The sequence below is a fragment of the Mustela nigripes genome, chromosome 7 (assembly GCF_022355385.1).
Source record: "Mustela nigripes isolate SB6536 chromosome 7, MUSNIG.SB6536, whole genome shotgun sequence".
NCBI classification, from domain to species: Eukaryota; Metazoa; Chordata; class Mammalia; order Carnivora; family Mustelidae; genus Mustela; species Mustela nigripes.
Window position 1 is genome coordinate 58,570,627 of NC_081563.1, and position 12,264 is coordinate 58,582,890.

General features: G+C 39.5%; 1 protein-coding gene across 4 annotated transcripts in view; it reads left to right on the plus strand.

Annotated features, from left to right (window-relative positions):
- Nucleotides 1–615: 615 nt before the first annotated feature.
- Nucleotides 616–12,264, plus strand: part of VPS54 (VPS54 subunit of GARP complex) — a 97,495-nt gene continuing 85,846 nt past the window's right edge. For 2 of the 4 annotated variants that reach the window (XM_059405973.1, XM_059405976.1), the window contains exon 1: nucleotides 616–705. The gene's annotated coding sequence lies outside the window, so the exon portion shown is untranslated. The remainder of the gene's footprint in view (nucleotides 706–12,264) is intronic. The other 2 variants (XM_059405974.1, XM_059405975.1) reach the window with 1 other exon arrangement.

A 12,264-nucleotide genomic window follows, 5' to 3' on the forward strand; every position in this document is an offset into this window, starting at 1 on the left:
GTAGAGTTCAGCGTGGGTTTCAGTCTTTGCGTACAGGACTATCAGAGGAGGCGCAGAGGAGTGCGCGGGGGTATTTCCTGCTCCCGGGGAACGCCGGCTGGGCCCGTGGCGTCCGCGCCGTGGCCCTTCTCCCGAGGCGGCGAGCGCTCCCCCCTGGCCCGGGCCGCGGCCCTCCCGCCCCGGCGGAGGCGCGCGGTGGATTGTGGGCTGGGGGCTGCGGCGGCCTCGCGGCGGCCTCCGGCACTGTTTCCCGGACCTAGCCGGGCCGAGCCGTGCCGGCGGGGCGAGGGAAAGCAGTGGAGTAGGGAGCAGAAGCGCTAGGGGTAGTGGTCGCGGCGCGGCGCGGCGGCGGCGGCGGCTCCTCTGGAGGCCGGGGATGTGGGAGAGGCGGTGGCAGCAGCGGCGGAGGCGGCGCTGCGGACCCGGGGGAAACTGCTGGCTGACAGGACACCCGGGAGAGACGTGAGGGAGCCGCCGCTGCCGCCTCTCACCCGCGAGCAGAGCTGGGCTCGGGAGGGCGGCCCTGTGCTCCCCCGGCCGACGGGCCAGCCGGCGCGGGGCGGGGGCGGGGGCGGAAAGCCGGGCTCGGGCCCGGCGGGGCTCCGGGCGGCGGCGGCCGCGGAGCAGCCTCGGCGCGACGTGGAGGGCTGGAGGCGGCGGCGATGCACTAGGCCTCGCTCTGGGGCGGCTGCCCGGGACCCGCAGGTAGGTGTCGGGGCGGCCCCAACCGGCCCCCAGCGCTTCGCGGCCCACCCTCGTCCCGACCTCCGGTGGAGAGAGGGCTCGAGACCCCACCCCCTGTGTCTCCTCCCCGGCCCGAAGCGGACAGAGTTTCGGTCACAACTGACGGGCTCTGAAGCTTCCATTCCTCTGTCCGCCGCCTCCTCTTCCTTTTCGGTCCCGCTCTGGGATCAGGGCCCGCAGCTGTTCTCCTCACTTCTAGTCTGCGGCCGAAAACACCGCCGTCCTCCGTCTCGCCCCTTTGTGGGATCCGGGCTTTGGAACTTCCACCACCCTCCTTGGATGCCGCCCCCAAACTTTGCCTCCCCCCCTCCCCCAGCCGGGCCCTTAACCCCCTTTTGAGCCTACTGGAATAATTTAAATGTAAAAAAAATAGTTTTTCTTCCTAAGGAAATGAAGGCTACCCCCCTCCCCCAATAAAAACTCGATGTTTTTCAGTTTGACGATTTAGCTCGCAGTAATTTGTTCGGTAATTAATTTTCTTCAGTTCTGCTTCTTTCCATCTGTGCATTGGGACAAAAGCAGGCCTTCCCCTGCTCTCCCGTCGTTGACCAGGGAACTTTTGGCTACCCATTGTAACGAACCACTTGGTCTGTCCGTGTGTAGAGTTCAGGATGGTGTTTTAGAATTTTGACTGACTGACTGACCCGGCATTGCAAGTTTTGTTTTAATTTGCTTTTAACCGGCTTTATTTTTTGGCTTTTATTGAGTCAGGCTCCCCTTACTTTCGAGGAATTAAATTGTTTGGACTGTTTTGTTTTTTGTTTTTAATTGGCAAACCCCAGGGCAATCTTAATAGTAAATGCTGACAAGGCAAATGATATCACGATATAGTATGCCGAGAAATGCATTATTGTGGTAACTTAAACTGCAGATTTAGGTGGACGTTCAGGTTGACTTTTATAAATCTGGAGAGTTCTAATTGGAAAAGTACTTTGAAGAGCCTTGATTCCTAAGCAGTTTTGGTGGAACAGATGGAATGATGGCATTGGTCTATATTAGTCTTGCAGTCAGAGCCTGATTTCTTAGAAATAAGTATTACTTGATGGTTCATAGTGGTCATCATTGCTCATGAAAGGTTTTGGTAAAAGTGACTGATATTTGCAAATTTTGGGTGATTGATAGTTGTGGCTTAGGGTATTAGATGTTTGTAGTTTTATTGTGATTTGGCTATTTTAAAATGATGCCATGTTAGTTTAAAAATTATTACACTACCAGGACAGACCTTACAGGATCAATTTTAAAAGAAATGAATAATATTGTAATGGTTTTCTTTGTGAAGAATGAATCACAGAATTATAAAGACTTTTCATGTTTTCTTGATTTTACTGACATATTTTGGTCTTGTAGAGGCATTGCTGTTCTAGCATTTGGCTTTCTGAAATGTTTTTTTTTTTTTAAATTATTGAAAGTTTGCTAGGAAAAGATGATTAAATTTTTGTATGTTTTCTGGAAAAGTTAAAGTTTATTTCTGGATAGGTACTAAGTTTTTATGTCAGAATTAAAATCAAATCTTATATAACTCATGAAATGGCAAACTTTGCGGAATTTGTTCTTAATCACATTCCTTTTCCTATCAATGAAAGTTGCTTAAAACTCTTTTTTCCTACTTTTAGTTTTTACAAACAACTTTGAGTAAAGCACACTCATTTAAAGTGTAAAATTAGGGGTGCCTGGGTGGCTTGGCCCAGTCGTTAAGAGTCTGTCTTCCCCTGAGGTCATGATTTCAGAGTCCTGGGATCAAGCCCGGGGCTGCCTGCTCATGGGGAGCCTGCTTCTCCCTCTCCCACTACCCCTGCTTGTGTTCCCTTTCTTGCTGTGTCTATCTCTGTCAAATAAATAAATAAAATCTTAAAAATAAATTAAGTTTTTTGATTTATAATATATATACAGAGTTGTAAAACCGTCATAGTCTAATTTTAGAACATTTTCATCACCCCCAAAGAAACCTGCTCCTTGATAGTATACTCTCCCCCACTCTCCCCACCCACCCTCGACCTGGGCAACCACTAATCTTTTTTCCATCTTAATATTTTCCTATTGTGATTCATGCATGTAAATGGTATCAGCTCATAGTTTTTTGAAGTGTTTCTTTTAAAATCAGCTTATATGTTTAAAATATTTTGAGTCAGAGAATAAGCAGATGATCACTGGTGTTAATAATCCATGTTCTAAACAACTGACATTCTGTTTGGTTATATTCAGCATAGATCAAAGTGTGGAGAAAAAAAGTTAGCGTGAATGATTTCAGTGATCTCAAGAGGTATTCTCCTTAGCTGGGAGTCAAGTAAAAGTTTGAGTATCTTTGCCCTGGGATATTAGGATATAAGGATTAGAGAAAACCTTAAAGGTCATTAGTGTACTTCCTGCTTGATTCACAAAAAGGTGGCAGGAACATATGAAGAATTCTGGAGTAGAAGCTTGAATCTCTAGGATTGTGGCTCAGGAACCACAGTGTGGCCATGTAAGGCAAGAAATGGGGATTTCTAATTAGAATTGTTAGGTTCTCTTATGTGTGCATGTGACTGACATTTTTCTAGCAGAGTTGGAAAAGAGATGGGCGTTTCCCCATTTTGGGATTGGAGGGTTGTGGGGAAACTAATGTATCCACATAGATGAAATACATCTTAGAAAATTCTCTAAAAATGCTTTAATCTAAAGGAGGATGGTATATACTGTATATTATTTAGGTATATTCTTTTACTGTTATTTTATTCTTAAAAGTTCATATATTGAAAACGAAATTAATTTGAAAGCATTAAGATTAACAAGGCTGGCTGTTGGCCTCCTCTTTCAAAGATCCATGGCCCTCATATCTAAACTCATGGTTCTCATACAGGAGTGAATTTGCCCTCCAAGGGATATCTGGCAGTGTCTAGAAATGCTTTTTCGTTGTCACAACTGAAGTTGGGGTGCCATTAGCCAGGAATGTTGCTAAACTTACAATGCACAGCATACATCCTATGTTATACATAGGATGACACCCCCCCATACAACAAAGAATTATCCACCCAAATGTCATTGGTATTGTTTTAAACCTGTAGTTTGCATTATTCCAGTGAGTGTCTAACCTATTGTTCTCAACTCCCACCAGGTGGGAAAATAAGTCTCACTGGGTGCTGTTTAGTATGTTAGATTAACCCTTTAGGTCCTCTAGCAACTCTCTTTTTGCAGTGGGAGGCAGTTAAGGGAAAAATAGAAGGCAATCTCATTATGACACAACACAGATAGGTATCTCCTAATCTGAAGAAAAAGTTCTTTTTTCCCTGAAAATGCAAAAGCCTTGTTTTACTGCAGATTTGAACTGTTATTATATTTTGAATTGTTAGTTACTGGTACATAGTTTTTTGAATTTGAAATAGATAAAGTTGTATTTTCTTTATGTAGACGTGATTGTTTTTTTCCTGGTAGCTTCAACTACTAAAAAAGGAGAAAAGTAAGCTCTTTTAATTAATTACTTAGTGATGTATATTGTGAATGTCCAAAAAGATTCAGAGGTCATATGTGAATCACATCTTTTTTTCTCATTCTTGTGGGCCCCACTTTTGACTCATTTAGTTTGTTTTTTAAAATTATTATTTATTTACTTATTTTCATTTAATTTGTTTTTAACAAGCTTAACTTGGTGGTGAAAGAAGAAAAGATTGACTGTTGGGGTCACTTTTGCTATTTACCTGCTTTATTATCTTAGATAAATTACTCAATCTTTCTGAGCCTTGATTTTATTTTTTTTTGTTTTATTTATCTTAGATAAATTACTCAATCTTTCTGAGCCTTGATTTTCTCATCTATGAAATAGGAATAGTGAAAATTCTTATATAGTGATTATATAATGATTGTGAGAATTAGATGAGGTTATGTGTGTTTAGATGCTATGTCAAGTACAAGAATTAGTTACTACACCTAAAACTAATATAATGTTAAATGTCAGTTATACCTCAATAAAAGTTACTTGTTTCAGAAGAATCAAATTAGAATGGGATATAGAGGGTACCAAAGTCGGAAATATAGACAGTGAAGCAGAGAACAGTGACTGCTGATAGTATCTCTAGGGAGAAGAGAGAAATTCTAAAATATATTGATAACAAAATAGTAAAAGAACTAGTATGATCACCAAAATTTCAAAAAATTCCAAATTCTTTACTCTAGGAGCAAATTGACTTCCTTCAGTAGCTCCTGAAAGTATCACAGTATAGCACAGTATAATAACTGATTATAAGGGCGAAATTAAGTTACCAAGAAAGGGTTACCTGTTTTCAAAATATGCTATTTGAAAAGTTATGAAAATATATAATTTCAGAATTAAAATATTCAGCAGTGACTTATTTGTATACAAAGTTTTAGTCTTTTCAAGGGTAAGCTATGGTTATCTGGATTAATTTCCTTGATGGGAATAATTCCTCTGTCTTCAATTCCTCTATTCATGTCTTATTTTATAATTACAGGGTATTCTACCACTAGTAATTGCTCTTCAGATGTGAGGATTTAACTGAATAAATAGAGTTTTAAAGCCTACTCACTATTTGTAAAATCTTAACCTCTTTTTAGATTTGTTTCTTTTTCTGTTATTTTTCAACATCTTTTTGCAAAAATAGAAAGGCTTTGATTTTTCTACATCTCCAGTAGTCCATAGTTGTGCTCTGGTGTTTAGAGTTGAATTAACTAAAACACATGAAATAAGTGGGGGAAGAATGTAATCTCTTACAATTTTGTTAACTGGTCAACTTTCACAATCATACAAAATTAAGACTTGAGGTAACAGAACTTGAGCGAGTCAATATTTTTACAGGGTAGCATGAGGTTAGAATAGTCAGAGACAATATTAAGAATAAGTCATGTAAGGGCGCCTGGGTGGCTCAGTGGGTTAAAGCCTCTACCTTTGGCTCAGATCATGATCCCATGGTCCTGGGATAGAGTCCTGCATGCTGCTCTCTGCTCAGCAGGGAGCCTGTTTCCCTTTCTTTCTGACTGCCTCTCTGCCTTCTTGTGATCTGTCTCTCTGTCAAATAAATAAATAAAGTCTTAAAAAAAAAAGTAAGTCATGTAATGATATTGGTAGGTTTTTTCTTTTTCTTTTTCTTTTTCTTTTTTAAATATGGTGAACTTAAAAAAATGGGATTGGGGGAATTTTCATGGTAAAAAGTGTTATTGACTTAGGGAATTTTGTATTCAAATAGTTGGCTTTTTGACTTTAAGTTGTGTATTTGTGTATGTATATTGTATGCATCATATTTTATGACATTTTGTGGAGTGAATAAAGTAAAAATTTAAAGTCATGTATTATGTCAAGATAAAGTTCTTGTTCGGGGCACCTGGGTGGCTCAGTGGGTTAAAGCCTCTGCCTTCAGCTCAGGTCATGATCCCAGGGTTCTGGGATCGAGCCCCGCATCGGGCTCTCTGACCAGCAGGGAGCCTGCTTCCTTTCCTCTCTCTCTGCCTGCCTCACTGCCTACTTGTGATCTCTGTCTGTCAAATAAATAAAATCTTTAAAAAAAAAAAAAAGAAAAGAAAATTCTTGTTCTGTTGTTGTTGATATTGTTGTTTCAATTTGGCTAAACTGAGGGTAGATTGGGCCTAGTTTGTGGAGTTTTTGGACATGATAGACTTGATATACATACCATGATCGAAGAATACTTAAGGAGAGTGACCTGATCAAATATGAATTTTAAGAAAGATGATTCTAAAGTTGAGTGAGGTTAAGACCAAAGAAGTATTTTTGGTAGGAGATTCTCACAGCAGTTTAATTGGCAGTAAAATCCTGGACTAGATTACTTGCAATTGGAATGGAGTGCAAGGAATGGGTGTGTAATGAATTTTGGAGGTATAATCCATACAACAGTCCACATTAATATAGAAATTAAAGAATGTAGAGAGGTCAGGGAGTCAAGTTGGCTCTAGGGTTTCTAATTTAGGAAACCAATGGATTATGTTGCCATTAACTGACCTAAAGAAGGAATAAACTTTTGATAGGTGGAATCAAGCGAATATGATAAATAATGAATTTAATTTTTGGATACATTAAATTTAGGCATCTTTAAGACTTGTAGATGAAGTTGCCCAGTAAGCAGTTATAAATATGGTTATGACACTGAAAAGAGGTTGGAACTGGAGAAAGATCTGGAATCTATCCAGTTTTCTCTATCTCTACCACCATTATCTGAGTTCAAGCTACTGTCATCTCTTACTGAGATTATTGCAAGTTTCCTAACTGGACTCTTCTAATCTTAGTCTTCTCTGTTCCATTCTCTGTGCTGTAATCAGTGATTTTTCTTTCTTTTTTTTTTTTTAACAGAAGGATACTTTTTTTTTAATCTTTTTTTTTTTTAAGAATTTATTTATTTATTTGACAGAGAGAGATCACAAGTAGGCAGAGAGGCAGGCAGAGAGAGAGAGAGAGGAAGAAGCAGGCTCCCTGTAGAGCAGAGAGCCTGATGCGGGACTCGATCCCAGGACGCTGGGATCATGACCTGAGCCGAAGGCAGTGGCTTAATCCACTTAGCCACCCAGGTGCCCATCAGTGATTTTTCTAAAGGGCAAATCTGATTATATTATTTCTCACTATTATTTCTGTGGCCTTATTTTGTCTTTATGATGAAATCCATATTCCTTATTATTTTAATTGATTTCTACGTCAAGTTCTTTTCCCAACTTAACTCTCTAGCCTTGTGCTCTCCCCAACTCTGTCCTTCCCCCAAATAAATAATTCTCTCATATTTAAAAAAAAGGATGTTATTTATTTGAGAGAGAGAGAGAGAGAGAGAAAAAGAGAACAAGCACATGCACGAGCAAGGGTAGGACACAGGGAGACAGGGAGGGAGTCTTTAGCAGACTCCATGCTGAGCAAGGAGCCTAATGGGGGGCTCAGTCTCACGATCCGGAGATCATGACCTGAGCCAAAATCAAGAGTCAGATGCTTGCTGACTGAGCCACGCAGGTGTCCCTAATTTTTTCAGACATAATTGAATTAGTTCTGGTTTCTGGCAAAGGCTTGGTTTCCCCTCCAAGCCTTTGCACATATATTCCCAATTCCTTGAGTATTCTTGTAACACACTTCCTCCCCTTTATTTGTCTGGTTCATTTCTACTTACCTCCAGTTCTTGGTAAGCCTTCATTGATTATTATTTTTATTGAAAAAATTTTAACGTACAGAAAAATAAAAAGAGTATTGGAGTAAACACCTACACACATATACATAAACTTCCCCCTCCCCCTGCCACTTTTCCCCTTGCCAAGTCTGAAAGCAGGCTGTAGATTTCATGACACTTCATCCCTAAATACTTAAGCATGCATCTCCCAATTACAGGGATTTCTCTTATACAATCACAATACTATTATGACACCTAAAAATATCAACAATTACTCAATAACCTTATTAAACATAGAGTCCATACTTAAATTTCCCCATTTGTCCCAACATTTTATTTTATTTTATTTTTTAAGATTTTATTTATTTTTTTGGCAGAGAGAGAGAGAGAGAGCGAGCACAAGTAGGCAGAGAGGCAGGCAGAGAGAGTGAGGGAAGCAGGCTTCCCGCTGAGCAGAGAGCCCAATGCGGGCTCGATCTCAGGATCCTGAGATCATGACCTGAGCCGAAGGCAGAGGCTTAACCCACTGAGCCACCCCGGCGCACCACGAACATTTTATTAGAGCTTTTTTTCTTTCTACTAATGCAAGATTCAATCAAGTTTCATGCATTGCATTTGGCTGGTATGCCTTTTCAGTCTCCCCAAATTTGGACTAGGGCCCAGTGACTTCTCTTCTTTGGTTTATCCTATGAAAAGTAGAGGCATTTGTGCTTGAGTATATTCTATATTCCAAATTAGTCTGTTTCTTCGTGATTAGATTCTGGTTAAATATTTCTGGCAAAAATATCACAGATGATATGTATTCCTACCACTTTATCACATCAGGAGGCACATAATGGCAGGCTGTCCCCCTGTTGGTGAGTCCAGTTTTCATCACTTGATAAGGGTAGGAACAGGCAGATCTAGCTACTATTTAATAAAGAAATAATCGATAGGGTGATAATTTATGACAATGTATATATTGTTTTCATAACAGCCTTTTAAATTAATGATTTTATGATCCACTAATGATTCTTGCTTGAATTGATCATTGCATTTGAGGATTACAAATGGTGATTTTTCTATTTTATGCTGTTTACGTTTATTAGTTTTATTGGTTTTTGAGGGCTGTGAGGTCTGATTAGATAAAGACTGAATATTGGCACTTTAATTTGGAAATCAGGTTGTTCCTCACCTTTTCCATAGCCAGCCAAGTGAGTGGTGAACTTGGAAGATAGATTGCTGGGGAGATAGACAAAAGACCAAATAGAGGCTTGCCAGTGAAGGGGAGGCAAGAAGTAGCCTGAGGAGATAGAGTTTAGGGAAAGAACTTTAATTTAGCACTTGAACCTTTTTTTTTTTTTTTGGTGGGTTAATGATATTGAAGATGGGGGAGGTCAGGGAATAATTAATACAACAGGGTCTCAGATGAAGTAGGAAGAGGTGAGATCAAGAACAACTGGTTGGGGGATTAAGTCTAGACAAGAGTACACAGCAGTATTATACCCCAGAGGTTAAGAGTTGTGAGGATTTGGTATGTGTGGATATGGAGGGTAGAATCTTATATGAGGACTTTTTTTTCCTTTGGTATGGAGTAAAAAGACAATTACTTTTTGAGCATGAGATTGATGAAGGTAAACTTGGGGACGTGAGAAGAGTAATGAAGGTTATAAATACTGTGAGGATTGGGAAAGAGCAGGATAAATCAGTGAAAAGACTGCGAGTAGGGCCTTATCTCAGATTAGAATTTATACATTTATAATCTGATGTTCTACATAAATTTTCTCTGGTGTTCTGCAGCTAGGAACAAAGCAAAGATAGATTGAAGTTGGATGAGGGAGGAGAGAATTGAACATGCAGGAGAGACTGTTGGAGTAATTGATTAGCAAATAAATCCTATAATCATTCATTCAAAGTTACTGGTATTGTATATGTCTTAAATATGTAAACCATCAGATATATTAAAATGCTTAACAAAAAGAGTAAATTTAAAATAAAATTTATATAACCTACCCTATCTTAAAAATGTTAGAAGAAATTATATATTAATATAGTCCTAAGAACAAAAATGACAGTTTTATTTATTTATTTGATAAAGAGAGAGAGAACAAGAACATGCATGAACAGAGGTATAGACAGAGGGAGACAGGAAGTATAGAGATTAGTTAAATACATTAAAAAAAAACTTTAAAAGAAGTCAAGTCTTAAAAAAATCTTATCACAGTCAGATGATAATTATTGCTACCATTTATTTTTAATATAAGATGAACAGAAATATTTGTTAGTGTAAATAATTGTTATAGGATCAGTAATTGATAAGGAGAAAAAGAAGACAGAAGGGAAGAAAGTACTGGGTGCCTGAAATGGATGAGAGGCAGTATAGTGAAATAATTTAGATTTTGGTGTTTTAGAGAGGCAGTATGATATAGAGACCCAGGCAGGGGTTTAGAATCAGAAGATCTGAGTGCAAATCCCATCTTCACAATTTATTAGCTAAATGGTCTGAAACCAAATTACTCTTGAATCTGCTCTTCATCCTCATAATGGGGATCATTGATTGATCCATTCACTGATTCATACAGACATGTTTTTCTAGACTGTTAGACCAACGGAATAATCTGAATGAAAGTAAAGCAATTAAAAACCATAGTGTTTGGTCAGATATTAGTGAAATGTAATCCTTTCTCTCTCCCTCTCTCTTTCTTTGCTTTGTCTTCCCTCTCCCTTGCTATCCTTCCTTTTTTCACTGGTAACGTGTTTCCCACATTGGGTGGGAGTGTACCCAAGTCCCAGCTGATTCCACTCCCTGCCCCCTTCTACTCTCTGCCCCTTCCCTCCCTGGAAGAGAATTAGGCAGAGAAGTAGGATGGAGTGCAACTTTTCTGTATTGCTTGCTCATTTTCTCACTGTTGCATGACAAAGTCCTGTCTTTCTCAAGGTGGGGCATAACAGCCCCCTGGTGTGATTGTTCTCTCTCTGCCTTCACCACCATACTGCCAATCCCCATGTATATCTAACTCTTCTTTCTCCTTCCATCTTTTCTCCCCAGTACTTTTTCTTGTTCCTTTTTTCTTTCTTTTTAAAAATATTTTATTTATGTATTTCACAGAGGGGAACACAAGCAAGAGAAGCAGAAAAGGGAGAAGCAGGCTTCCTGCTGAGCTGGGGTGGGGCTCCATCCCAGGACTCTGGCATCATGACCTGAGCCGATAGCAGACGTTTAACAACTGAGCCACCCAGGTGCCCCTTCTTATTCCACTTTAATCTCACCCTTCACGTGGTTTCTTGCTGTTTGCCTACAGATGTGCTCCGGTCTCCCATGGCCTAAAAAATTCTTTCTCAACTCTTAGTCACTTTTCTTTCACCACCAAAGAGATGTTGTTCTTGTGGCCTTTATTATTTCATCACTTACTTAATACTTAACATCTTGGAGTATGGCTTCTGCCCCAACCACTGTCCTAATACTGTTCTAATTCAATATCCTTACTGAAGATAGTCGAGGTTACTTGACTACTGCATCATGTTGACACTGCTGTTCACACTTTCCTCCTGGACACTTCTCCCTTGCTTCTATTAGGATGGTATTTCTGATTTCTTTTTCCTATCCTTGTAAGTGTATTTGCCCTTCCTTTTTCTCTGAGCTCTCATTAGCCCTCTCTCTCTCTATTTCTTTTTCACACCTTTTCTTTGTAATATTATCTTCCTATGACTGGAAGAATTTTCTTTTATTCCTATAATGTAATTGGACTAGGAATAGCAATGGAAAATTAAGGGAGGCAAGATTCTGTACACTGCAGGAAAGAATTATTTTCCTAAAGCAATTATAGTTGTTTTATAGTTATAATCTGCTTTTGAAGTAGTCAGTTCTCCATTGTTAAAAGTTTTCAAATGAGGCAAAAAGCCTTGTAGAAAGGGTTCATAAATTAGGTAGAGAGTGGAGCCAGATTATCTTTTAAAGTCCCCTCCAACTCAGAGATTGTAATTTTTATCTCATCCACTTTACTCCCATGGATTCAACTTTGACCTTTATCTAGATGTTTTCTAAATCATTACTTTTAGCCTCTTTGCTTTTTCTCTCTCCTCCTTCCTCTCTCGCATAGTATTGTCATTAGACTTGCTTCTGTTCCAGGCCACATGTTTTCTAGTTTCAACATCATTTTCCCATATTCTTTTTTCTCTCCTTTTACTAGCATGGCTTTGAGGACCACTGTTCTATTCTTTGGCAGATTTTCTGATAGTAAATTATATCTGGCCGTCTAAATTTGCTGCCTCCTCTCTCCAAAAACTAAGGGCACTCAAGCAGAGGACACTGATAGAGGAGGCTCAGGAACCTAAAGTTTAAATTGATTTTAAAACTTTGTATGGCACAGTCCAAATGTTAATACTTAAGATATTTATAATAATAAATAGTGATAGTTGCAGTTTTTTATTGAATGTCTCCTGTGTGCCAAGTATTGTG